Genomic DNA, 14,424 nt, shown 5'->3' with positions numbered 1-14,424 from the left:
CTAAAATGTTTATCAACATAAAATTGAAATACAGGTACCTATATAAGTAAAGCGTTGTAATAACGGTTTGGTAGTCCGTAAACCAACTTTTTTTTGAAGTCGGTCGAAAAGAATAGTACTCTTTAAAAGCCAATATTTACAAAATAATTTCGAAACGTTGTCTTCTCGAAATTATTTTCTACTTAAAAAAAGTTGGTTGTCAATTGTCTTATATTTTTTTTTTTTGTTTGTGACCTTATAACTCCGTCAGTTCTAAACCGATTTGATAAATTTTTGTTTTATCTGATAGGATATACTTATAAACTGATTGATTTATTGATTGATTTATTAAAATATCTATATTTTATCAAAATCGGTTCAATACTTTAGTGCTCTAAAGTGTGCTAGTAAATCACAAAAATTGGTTCTAAAATCGGTTTTTTTATGTAGGTCGCAATGTTTAATATTTAATATTTTTTTTAATATTGACGTTTTTTAAAAGAGTTTAGTAAAAGACATTCTCAAAATTTGAAGTGAGTTTGATCATCTTTTTGGCAATTCATTAATTCATATCAGCCGACTGTCCACTGCTGAATATAGGCGTCCCCCATAAGGAAGATTTTGCCAATAGTTGCTACGCTTGGCAAGAGGGTTGACAACCGTAGATAGGAAAGGGTTTTTTTAGTATCGCGGACTACCAATCCCTTGCCCTACCAGGTCGACCTCCGCTTGGTTCACTCTGGAAACCATCGTGTTAAATTGAAAGTGTATTCATTATGATGGGCTAACTGACCTGCGTTTTCATTCTCACTTATCATCATTCACTGGTGCACCGTCAGCGTATACTGTTAACGCAGACGGGGTTACCATTCCATTGTCATCCTTTAAAAAAAAACCATAGACTGTTAGTGATGTGTTAAGAGGTACATTGCTGCCCATCTCTCGACTATTGCTTAGCTTTGAATAGCTTTGGAGATATATTTGAGTTTATTCTTGTCTCATTCTCATTTATATAAATAAAAATCAACTGCCAAATATATGTAAGCATATCATTTCAGAACAACTTACACCTATTTGTCTATTTTTTTTGTTTTTTGTAATTGTCAGGACAAATTTTGTTTGAAAGAAAAAGTGTATTCGTGCGAAGCCAAATTGGGCATCTAATTTAACATTTTTTTTTTATTTTGACTCTCTCTTTTGAAGTAAGAACATTAATTTTATGTATTGCATATATTGCCATATGAACATATTGTAATGGCTTATTAATAATGCCTTGATACGAAATCAGTAAGGCAAATTTTAATGGTCAGTTGATTAGAAGTATTTTTTATTAACACTATGGGGACTTAACCCAATGACAAATACAATTTACGAGTACCTGCAAAAATATGAATTACCTGCAATTTTACATCGCATTAATTCGCGATAGTATATTTAAAATATCACCAACGCGAAAGTTTTGAATTATTTTGTTTAATTCCACTACTATTTCTCTGCAATAGTTTACTTCCGTATTGGACCTATATTAATTATGCATAGTACTTGTTAGTTTTTATAGAGTAAATTATTAATCTCTCCATGTGGTCCCGGCATAGAATAGGTCACCCCTTCCTTTCCCGCGAGCGACGTAAGCGTCTAATAAGAGAGGGCGAGGGATGGGCAGCAGCGTCCCTCTTAAAACATCTCTAAAAGCCTAACTGCGGCCAACCCACCTGCCAAGCATGGCAACTACTGGTAAAACTGACCTTTTGGAGAGGGTTTATGTACAGCAACGGGCAGTTAACGGCTGAAATAATTATTAATCTCTACTACAATACCACAATGAGAGCCTGAGATCAGAGTAACTCCGTGAAATTATTTGCATGTTGCTACTTTCCTTTGTGTGCAGTTTAATTATGAACATCACAGCAAATCTAGCCAAGCATTAAATTTGACTACACTGACTAGTCTAGTGGACTTAATAGGCAAGATTTCCTTGTTATATTGCCATAATTCTATTAATGATTGTAGTGAACCTAACAATTTATCGAGCAAGAATGAATGGAGATGTCGGTAGGGGCCGCCCTAGACGGACGTACGTTGACCAAATAGGCGACGTGCAGAAGAAGGGCTAAATTGAAAGTACCCGTAACCGACGAGCGTGTATGAAAAGATTGATGAATATGAAAGAAGCGAAAGGGGATTGTTTGAATCGAAGCATTAAGCGTTCCATTGTTTCTGCCTACCCTAATGGGAGACAGGCATGACAGATATGTATTTATGTGAACCTAACATTTCTATGAAAGCTCTCTATTCAATGGAACTCGGAGAACGTCTTAATAAACCATGTATAAACTATAAAAGCCGTGAATGGCCGTGTGGTCCCGGTAAAGAATAGGCCACCCCTTCTATTCCTGTGGGTGTTGTAAGAGGCGACTGAAGAAATTTTATGGTAGAAGGATGGGCAGCAACATCCTGCTTAAAACATCTCTAAAAACCTAACTGCTGTTGCCAACCCGCCTGCTAAGTATAGTAACTACTGCCAAAACTCCCCTTATAGGGAAGGCTTATGTTTAGTACTCTAGACAGTTTATGTCTGATTAAAAGCTATATCAAAAACCGGATATCAAACCTCAGATATATCAGTACCAGATATCAGAGGACACTTTATAAAAAGGTCGTTTGCTTGGGCACCTCTATCCTATTCATGTTTCTACCATGAAGCAGTTGTGTTTGCATGTCTGTGTTTCGATTTGAAGGCATGAATATGGCATTGAATTTACAGGGTACAGAGGATACCACCTGAGTCCTCAGGAATGGCAACGCTTAGGGGGTATTATGGGCGAAACAGTATACTCTGTTATATCCATGATACTGCATATGTCTATAGGCGACGGCTTCCACTTTCCATCAGGTAGGCCATCAGTTTGTTTGTCATTCTATATTGCATAAATAAACTGATTATGTCTCTAAACGATGATTGTCATTTTCCAATGAAATACACCGTCAACTCATTTGCCATTTCATGATATATAAAAAAAAACCATAACGATTTTCAGAAAGAAACTTAACATGGTACTAATGGTCCGCTAAATCCTTTTATCTTACTGTAAATGCCACAATACAGAGGTGAATAGATAGATAAATACTTTTTATTGTTTTCTCCAAAAGATTACAGTAGTAAACGTATTATAAATAAATAATCACACTGAGAAAACAATGGGTACTCACGCGGATAACTGTACAAAGCGTCCCTCCAGTAAAACAGGAGAAAATCACGGCCACTGTCTGATAATTATTCAGGGAAACTCCATTACCAATTCGCTTGTAGAATAATCAAATCAGCAAAAAAAATATTCCGCCAAAAATAAGCTAAAGAAAATACTCTTTCAGTCTTCTCATCTTTTAACTTCCCGTAACAGCAATATTTCAACTGCTAGCTTAATTTTACGCACAATTTACTTTATTACATCGTCCGAGTTCTTACACAGATATATTTATATCGATCTCAATCGAATATAAAAGGTTTTATTTAGGAAAACGTATTATATATTAACCAAAAATATTTCTCCTATTTTATTCTGTCCGAACATGTCTCCCCCTGTCAAGAGAATTGATTTCCCCTTATACATATTTACACAATATGTTTCTTATTGATTTTGCTCATATAATAGTGGATCCATTTCATTAATACTTTTATATGATATCTTTATGTGTTATATAAATAACAATAACATTTTGCTTCATAGAAAATAGCTATGTACTAACAAACATGACAAAAGACGCCAACTTCAATACCCCAAAATTCAACTAAATAAGTTGGATAATAATTTAAAGGTACTCTTGAACTGTAGGAGAAAAAAATATACATTAAATAAGATTGTGTTTTACAAAATAAAAAGTACTACAATTGTGGCAAAACCAATTATTTTGATTTACAAAGTAAAATAGTGAGTCGATTTTGATAAAATTTCTATGGAATCAATCTATAAGTATATTCTGTCAAATAAAAAAAGAATTTTCCAAATTGATTTAAAATTAAGAGACTTATGAAGTAACAAACATAAAAAAATACAACGGTATTTAGATTTATTCTTTCTTTCTAAAATTTGATCTGAATTATGTACTAATGGGAGACTTGAAATGCCATTCGAAATATACCTGCGTGATTTTAAAATGTAGCTTGTAAGTTAATTATGTATGTAGTAAATTGTTTTATTTACCATTAATAATAAATAAAAAATAGTAAAAAACTCCCATAGAAGTTAACATATCTACTGCAAAAAGTGTAACTAAATTTTATTTTATATTAAAATTTAGCTACACAATCATGTAACATAAGCATAAAAATGCATACAAAATGGAGACTTCCTTTTGGAAATCGCTTAAATAAACTAGAATGGAGATTTAAGTATATTAAAGAAATAAACTCTTTTCTACCACAAATCTTTGCCAACTTTAAATAAACCTTAGTTTTACAATAAAGTGTTAATAAATAGAGAAGTTCTCGCGAAATTTGCAGACAAAACCTATCATTCTGAAAATGACCATCATGGTGTAATCGACTCTGCAGTTAGATAAGCAATCCCTTGAATTATATTATGCATGCTGAAGACACATAATCAATAGCCATAAATCAGAGCATTCAATCCGTCATAGCACATATCTAGTCTTCAACGGGTATTAGGTTCAATAATCGTCGCCCTCAATGGTAGCATGAGACACGTAGTGGTAGGACACTACTGTTAGTGTGAACTTCAGACAATTTTACATCTTAATATATATTTTATATTAAACGAATAATTAATGAAATAGTAACACCTCTTACGATATTGGTAGACTAGATAAGAATAAAAGCAGATTCGTTCTCATGGTGATGAATTTATTAAAAGTCAACAACGATGGCTCCCAGAGGGAACTGCGTAAAGGGCAACATGTCATTATTCAATAAATGTTCTGCCAATTAAACCGAACATTTTTCCTACAGCATAAAGTTCGAAAATTACAAAAATTGAGCTTCCCATGCTAACATAGCATGTAAAGCTGCCAGATTTGTATGGAAGATTCAAGTTTCAAAATAGTTTATACAAGAATTTAATCACTATGCAATTTTAAAGAACATTGCTATTGAAAACTAAATATAATATCTTTATTCTCCATATATAACTGGGAAAGTACGATGTTCATAATTTAAGTGGTCGTAAACACAATAGATTACGCAGATTCTATAGCCGTTAAGGCTCTGATGCAGAACTAATAATAACGGAATTCGATTCTGTAGCGATTTCATAAAGCGATACTGCCACAATACTGTCTCTTATTACACAATATATGTTACGACTCAGGATAGATTCAGGATAAATTTTTTTTCATACAACTTAGAATGGCAAACAAGCTGACGGCCCACCTGATGGAAAGTGGTAACCGTCGCCTATAGACATGAGCGGTACCTTGGATATAACAGAGTATACTGTTTCGCCCATGATACCCCCATGCGTTCCCATTCCTTATTACTCAGGTGTTATTCCTCTGTACCCTGTAAATTCACGCCTTATCCCACCCTTCAAACCGAAATAATAATATAATATAATAGCAATAAATAAATGAATAAATGAATAAACACAGCCATGCAAACACAACTGTTTCACGGTACAAACACGAATGAGACAGAGGTACCCAAGCAATCGACTTTTGTACAAAGTATATACTAAGCAGAAACCCAGTTATCAAAAAACGAACAAAAAATATAATAAGAAATCTCTTAGATTATTCGTTAATTATCCTAGTTTGACAAATAGCAATTGTTCTGAATGTGTGGTATTAATTATTTTATTTGAATAACTGATTAAATAAAAGCATTTCTTTTTATACCGCAAAGGTAGCAAACAAGTATATAGCCCGTCTTATGGTAAACGGTCACTGTAGTCTAGGGAATATAGTCGAAATCTCGAAAAATACTTTTTATATTTTTATTATTATAACGCGATTAATTAAGGCAAATGTGAATAGTTCATTCGTGGACCCGCGAGCCCCATCTTAGACCACATCATCCCTTTCCAACAGGTAGAAATGTGACCGATGGCGAGATCCTTCAATAGTAAAAAAATCTGAAAGATTCGACCTCCAAGCGGATCCCCCTGGAAACCAGTGATTAATTCTTATTGTATTCATCACAATGGGCTAACTGACTTGGTTTCATCTTCATGTATCACCACTCACTGGTACCTCGCCAGCGTACACCAATAGCGCAGGCGGGGATACCGTTCCATTATCATCCATTAAAAAAATCCTCCAAACCGAAACACATTCGTGCAAACACAGCACCTCGCAGTAGATACACGAATAGGATAAATATTCGCAAGTAGACGTGGCTTTAGTACACAAACCTTTTGGTATATTTTAAAAATGCTTTGGAAACAACTCTATTTAAATAAAGGTTCTTTTTTCCATTGTGTATTGCATAGCATGGTTAATACATGAATAAACAATGACTGTACCTGTAACCACCTTCGATCGATATATTGAGTTTTTATACAACAATAGACCAGTAATGAGGTTTCTGTTCCGTTTGATATTCTACCGTATATTGATCTTCTCTAAAAGTTTTTATTAACTGTACCTATGGTTTCTTTTACCTATATTTTGAAATTTACTAATACATTGTGTATTAGTATGTTTACATTATATAAATGGAGTGTATAGATGACAATGATGCTTATCTTCACTATTTATTTTTATTTAAATAACTTTATTGTGTAAAAAATAAATGATTAAAAGATACTGGTGGTAATTTAAGCCAATTTCTTTATTCCTAGATAAATATGTAGGAATAAAAAGGTTGGCTTATTTATTGTTTATTAACAACATTACAAAAAATGTTTGGCAGAAAAGGCGGACTTAATACTAGTAGCATTCTCTAACAGTCAACCTTTGGGATGATAAGTGAACACGAACTCTTATTGTTTACTTTTATTTATATCTGAGAATAGATATATTATATTAAAAAAAATAGTTACCAATTCAAATCGATATCGACTCGATCCAGAAAAGGTCGATTTTCGAATTGACCTTTTCTGGATCGAGTCTTTGAATTAGAGAATTATATTAGAGAATTATTTTTAATCATATAGTATTCTATGAATATGACGATATTACTTGCAATACTGGAAAGATGGCATTTATAGTTTTAGTTTAAACAAATATTCAGTTAGTGGTAAGTGGTATTTAACTAACTAAATTCTTATTCTCATTCGACTATTAAATTCAACTGACGATATCAGATGAAATTAGTAGTCGAATGAATAAAATCAGTATTCGTTTGATTTAAAAATCATTCGAATAAACTCTATGAATTGTTCAGTCGAATAATTAGTAGTCGAATTAGTAAAATCACGCATCGCTACTCCAAACTTATTCCCGTTTTTAATCCTTGTTTCTTCGGATGAGTTAATATTCAATTTCACTAGTATAATACTCCCATAAAAAGATTATTAATGATTTAGATATAAACTATAAAGACCTTTTTTTTAATGGATGATAATGAATGGTAACCCCACCCGCGCTTTCGGTATACACCGGCGGGGCACCAGTGGAGGATGATAGTTGACGATGAAGTAGGTCATTTAGCCCATCGTGACGAATTCAACAAGAATTGTTCACGATGGTTTCCAGGGGGAACCACGTGGAGGTCGACCTAATAAGGCATACTGCTAGCAATGGGGCTGTCAAACTCCATTGCTAACAATCCCTTTCCCCCCAAACACCTATATTCTAACTACGAAACGCAGTCACGAATGCAGCAAATAATAGATACGTCTTATCGGTTTGTAGACAATATAGCTGGGCCACAAGATAATAAGATATAAGTCAATTGCTCTATTGTAATTTGATATCACGTTTTTTTAATGTATGATAATAGAACAATAACCCCACCTGCGCTATCAGTATACGTAATCTTTTGGAGGACACAATAAAAAGTATCCATTTATTTACACCGTGTGGCCCTGGCATAGAATAGGCCCTTTTTTCCAGTGAGTATCGTAAAAGGCGCCTAAAGGAGAGCGAGAGATGGACAGCGTCCCTCCTAAAACATCTCTAAAGCCTAACTGCGGTTGCCAATCCGCCTGCCAAGCGCGGCAACTACTGACAAAATTCACCTGAGGGAGGCTTATGTTCAACAATGGACAGTTAAAGACTAATATAATGATGATGATGATAAAATTATCACCAGAGGGAGACTTTGTACAAAAGTGGATTGTTTGGGTACCCCTGTCCCATTCGTGTTTCTACCGTGAAGCAGTTGTGTTTGCATGGCTGTGTTTCGGTTTGAAGGGTGGGATATGGCGTGAATTTACTGGGCACAGAGGAATAACACCTGAGTCCTCAGGAATAGCAACGCATGTGGGGTATTATGGGCCAGACAGTATACTCTGTTATGTCCATGATACCGCTCATGTCTATAGGTGACGGTTACTACTTTCCATCAGGTGGGCCGTCAGCTTGTTTGCCATTCTAAGTTGTATAAAAAAAAAATCTATCTACACGCTGGCGAAGCACCAGTGAGGGATAATTAGTGAGGATGAAAAGGCAGGTCAGTTTTAGTCCATTGAGATAAATACACTTAAAATTAAGTACGAAGGTGTCATAAAGTGACCGTAAGGAGGGACTTGACAAGGTATATTGCAAGCAACAGGGCTCCTAACCCTTTCCCCGTTCGATATCATGGTTTTTTTAATGAATGATAATGGAATGACATCTCCGCCCGCGCTAACTGTATACACTTGCGGGGCACCAGTGAGCGATGACAGGTGAGAATGAAAAGGTCAGTAAGCCCATCGTGGTGAATGCACCTGGGTTTAAGCACGATGATTTCCGGGGGGGGGGGGGGAGACTTCGTCCACATGACTAGAATAAGAACAGATTATATCCTTCTTCATCTCATATACTATATGTATAGCTACCAAATATAACCGACTCTAATAATCGCTATGAAATTTAAAAGATATGGCAAGAAGTAACAAACAAACATACCTTCATATTCATAATCATCATCATTATATCAGCCTTTAACTGTCCACTGGTGAAGATAAGTCTCCCCTTAGGGGATGTTACCAGTAGTTGCCACGCCTGGCAGGCGGATTGGCAACCGCAGTTTTTTTTATAGATGATATAGTAACCCCACCCGCGCTATCGCTATACGCTGATAGGGCACCAGTGGAGAATGATAGACTAGAATGAAACAGTTAGCTCATCGTGACGAATTCAACGAGAATTGTTCACGATGGTTTCCAGAGGGAACCACGTGGAGGTTGACCTGCTAGCAATGGGGCTGTCAAACTCCATTGCTAACAATCCCTTCCCCCTGGCAACTGCAGTTAGGCTTTAGAGATATTTTAAGAGGGGTGCTGCTGCCCATCCCTCGCTCTTCCTTAGTCAATTCTTACGACACCTATTCGTGGCCTATTCTATGCCAGGACCACACACCATATTTATAATAGTAGTAAGGAATTAAAACTAGAAATATATCCTGTTTTTCAAGATATTATTTCAAAACTTCATTTGCGCAAGATATAAATACCTACTTATCTCAGTGCTTGTTAGAAGATTGCATATTTTGTTATAAGAACTATAAAATATAGATTGCTTATTACGTAGGTCGCTGGTAACAAGTTCTCGTAACAAGCTCCGTGAATGCTCAACGGATTCGTATAAGGATCGTACTTTTGTTCTCTTTACTGCCTTCAGTTATTATCTTACCATGTACGGAGAAGTCTGAAAATAATGAGAATTAGTAATGTTATTAGAATGTGAACAATATATTCCAATACTTGTGATAGTGACTCATTTTAATAATATCCTATTATTATATGTATGGGGGAAAGGGATTGTTAACAATGCAGTTTGACAGCCCCATTGCTAGCAATGTGCCCATTAGGTCGACCACCACGTGGTTTCCCCTGGTAATCATCGTGAACAATTCTTGTTGAATTCGCCACGATGGGCTAACTGACCTGCTCCATCCTCACCTATCATCCTTTACTGGTGCCCCGCCGGTGTATACCGATAGCGCGGGTGGAGTTACCATTCCATTATCATCAATTAAAAAAAAATATTTTATGTACTGTAGTAAATGTTATGGATTTTAATGAAATTTATACCTTTACTTAGAAAATAGGATACTTTATACACCGATTTATAATAATTTCAATTCCATAAATTGCCAATTATTAATCATAAAATATGTCATATCCTATGATAATCGATAACCATATATTATAGGGGGGAAAGGGATTGTTAGTAATGGAGACTAAAAATCCCATTGCTAGCAATATACCTAATCGGGTCGACCTCCACGCGGTTCCCCGTAGAAACTATCATGATTAATTCTTCATGATGAATTCATCGTGATAGGCTAACTGGCCTGTGGCAAAGATGGAAAATTATAATGTACCTCTACAACCAATCAACGTCTCACAACTAGCTGTGGGTCTAACTTTATAAAAAGAGTATTAATTTACGTACAGCATAATATAATCACGGGGGGGAAGGGATTGTTAGTAATAGAAACTGAGAATCCCATTGCTAGCAATATACCCAACCAGATCGACCTCCTCGCGGTTCCTATTGGAAACTATCATGGTTAATTCCTGATTAATTCATCATGATGGCCTGTTTTCATTCTCATCTATCATCCTTCACTGGTGCTCCGCCAGCGTATCCCGTTAGCGCAGGCGGGGCTACATACCATTTTCACCCATCAAAAAAAATATATATATATATATAATCACGGTAGCCAAACACTTTGACATACGATTTTATTTCATTTTGTTTTCTACGCTGTTCTATTGCGCTTTGTTAAGTTAGCTCTCTTTATCTCTCTTTATCTCTTTATCTCTTATTTATTTGTATACTTTATTGCATACGCTGATAATACACACATACACATAATGCGAATTGAAAATATTGTAAAAGACAAAAGGCGAGTTTATATTGTAAAAGTTTTCTTCCAGCAAACTCAAAGTGGCAAGAAGCATCCATGGCTGCGGGTATTTATTATCTTTCGCTCTATAATATCGTAAAAATGAAAAATAGTAGTATATATATATATATTGTATATTCACTCTGTTTACCGTCCAGACAATGATAGATTTTGTTCCACGAAAAAAATACGAACTTCCATAATAGCAAAACCAGTTATTTCGATTAAAAAAAAACTTCTGAATCCTTTTTGATAAAATCTCTATGGAACCAAACTGAAAGTTTTGAATAAAAAAAAATCCCTATAAATTTATAGTTATTTAGAAACTAATAGGGACTTTTTTGACCCGTCCCCGCTTCTTACACAGGTACGATACTATTTGTGTAACTTTTAAGCTATTCAACACATTTTAGTAAGGCTGGTATTTTGGTGTTTTCTTTTTTATACAACTTAGAATGGCAAACAAGCTGACGGCCCACCTGATGGAAAGTGGTAACCGTCGCCTATAGACATGAGCAGTAGCATGGACATAACAGAGTATACTATTTGTGTAACGTTGCCATTCTTGAGGACTCATTGTTATTCCTCTGTAACACATATCCCACCCTTCAAACCGAAACACAGCCATGCAAACACAGCTGCTTCACGGTTGAAACACGAATGGGACAGAGACCCAAGCAATCGGTGTGTGTACAAAATCTCCCTTGGTACAAAAATTATTATAAATACTTACTTTGCCGTATAAACCTGGCATAGAATAGGTTACCCCTTCCTGTCCCATGTATGTCGTAAGTAGCGACTAATATAAGGCGAAGTATGGGCAACAGCGTCCCTCTTAAAACATCTTCAAGGCCTCACTGCGGTTACCAATCCGCCTGCCAAGCGTGGCAACTACTATTACTACATGGCAAATCACCCAAGAGGGAGGCTTACGTTCAGCAGTGGATAGCTAAAAGCTGATATGGTGATGATGATGATGATATACTTACCAAAATAGAAAAAGCTTATAGCACTCAAGGATATAATATACCTTTATAACAATTAAAGAACTTTAAAAATTTTATCAATAGTACCGAAGATTAACTCCAATATCTAAACTCTAAAATATTATGGTAACTATAATAGTATAGTCTTAGATTATATAGAAAGAATGTCTCCGTACAAATGCTACGAGAAAAGCGGGTCTTCTTTTTCATACAATTTCGCGTGATAAATAGTTATGAATGATTCTTTTATAACTTCTATACTTATTTAGTCTTATAATTTCTGCATTTTTTTTTAATGCGTAAATATTAATTTTATTTATTAAATAATAAGTCAAGATACATTGTATGCGTTTATAATAATAAATAAATAAATAATAATAAATAATCTTTATTTCACTCTTTGTTACAATATAGTTTGAAGTCCCTAACTCCCGAGGTAGGTATAAAAAAACCTGTGTTTCAGGAGTTAGTGCCCTCTTCCATATATTGTTGTTTTACATTTTTAGTATAACAAGTTAGTTAGTATAGAATACTGATAAAAAAAGAGTCAGTTAATTTAACAATTAGCTGACTTAAATTTGGCCCATTTTTGAGGTTCGAGGCTCTATCTATATAATTAAGAGTATATAGTTATAATGTAAGTATAAAGTATATAAGAAGAGATGGTGTTCTGAATTGACAAACAAAAAATATAACAGAATTGAGAATCTTCATTTTTGAAGTCGGTTGAAAAAAGGTATTCTTCTCTACAGATAAGAATAGAAGTGTTGTCCTTTCTGTCTGTGTGAACAAAGCCGTTGGGAAAATATAATAAGATGTGCTTATGTATCCACATACTCGTTCGTGTTTCACTGACATGTTCGTTATCTTTTATCGCTTAAGCTACAACTTGTTGCTTTACACAGAAATGTCGATTTAAAATCAGTGCTTTTCTTATAGGTATCCATTTAGACATAGACACGGGATCAATTCTTTTTAAATATGTACATTCATTTATATCATAGATTCGTAGATGATGATAAATTCTAAAACTTAATTAATTCTTTCTACAAAATATCAACCGTTTTCATGTCGGTTCTGATAATTTCTGTAAAATATACTTAACAAACGCATAATACTCAGATGTAAGGTGTGCATGTGATTATTTGCATATTTTTTTTTTTTTGATTCTGTCTTTTTTCTTTTCATCTCTACCCAAAGGTTGTCTGGAAGAGATTGCTTCAGCGATAAGTGTAATGATAAGTAATTTAGATATTTCATAAATGCATATATATATATATATATATATATATATATATATATATATATATATATATATATATATATATATATATATATATATATTGCATTATTCTTTTTAAGTGTTGCTATAAAAAATAAATACATAAGTCATACTAATAATAATGATAATTAATACTACATTCCACTCAAGGTTTGCTGGAAGAGAACTCTTACAGAGTTAAGCTTGTCTGTTATACATCTTCATTTAATATAAACTTTAACTATGTAATTTTTGTGCAACAACAATAAATATTATTAATATTAGTAAGATTATAATCGTAGCTGGTGTTTCTTTTAAAAAAACGATCCAAACCTAATAATTACGGGATGATTTAAAAAGTGGATTCTAGACCTACTTTTTTTAAATTTATTCATTATGTTTTATGGCAATACATAAACGATTTTATTGAGTTCATTGAGATTATTTGACTTAAGAAGATATATAGGTATAATTTTTTGCCTGCAATACTATTATGACTCGATTAATTCTAAACTACTTAGTATATGTACTATTTCATTACCTATTAATATTGAAAGTGTGTTATGAATAAACTGAAATATTTTAAGCCTATTTTATTATCCTATATACTTAAGAAATGGCAGTTCTAATGATGTTGATGGTATATTGAACTCTATTGAAATACAGTTGTGTATAAACAGGTGTAACTGTACAATAATGTATCAACGCTTGGTAAAGCAAAATGGATTAACATAATTAAATTTTGTTTTGTTCTGAGCCGAATGATCTAGATGGTGATGAATGAATGAAGACTGACAAATGAAATTAATTGCGACCTAACCAAATTATAAAATAGACAATCCTTTAAATTTCCACACGTATAAAAAAATCATACAATAAGTGACAGCGAGAAACATTTTATAGCTAAATAGTGAAATGCGATGTAAAAATCATTTAAAGATCAATTAATTTAACAAATTTGAATTTTGAGTAATAAAGGAGTATCATTAATAATAATAATAATTTATTTTCCAGAAACATAGTTGCATAATATAATGTTACAGTTTGTTTTTTAATGTTCATAATGAATCGGTTACTTTATAATCTTAATACAATTAACATGTCATACATTCTAATATTAAATTATTTTAAATTAATCTTTATACTAATATTTGGGTCAATAAATTATATTGCTATTTCATTGCGCTATCACTCATAAAAAAAATATGCAATCTAAATACATAAAAAACTAGTTTCTGTTT

The 14,424-nt window shown here is 33.7% G+C and overlaps 1 protein-coding gene across 2 annotated transcripts in view; it reads right to left on the bottom strand.

Moving 5' to 3' along the window:
• Positions 1 to 14,424, bottom strand: part of LOC113510775 (protein CEPU-1-like) — a 210,703-nt gene that overhangs the window by 177,913 nt on the left and 18,366 nt on the right. The window contains exon 1 of one of the 2 annotated variants that reach the window (XM_052902494.1): positions 9,715 to 9,725. The exons of the other annotated variant lie outside the window; for it this stretch is intronic. The gene's annotated coding sequence lies outside the window, so the exon portion shown is untranslated. Of the gene's footprint in view, positions 1 to 9,714; positions 9,726 to 14,424 lie in introns of those variants that run through there. 2 annotated transcript variants of the gene reach the window in all.

This window comes from Galleria mellonella, unplaced genomic scaffold (genome assembly GCF_026898425.1).
Source record: "Galleria mellonella isolate WM207_F2 unplaced genomic scaffold, CSIRO_AGI_GalMel_v1 utg905, whole genome shotgun sequence".
Lineage (NCBI taxonomy): Eukaryota > Metazoa > Arthropoda > Insecta > Lepidoptera > Pyralidae > Galleria > Galleria mellonella.
Note: the sequence above shows the minus strand (reverse complement) of the source record. Positions and strands in the feature narration are given on the sequence as shown.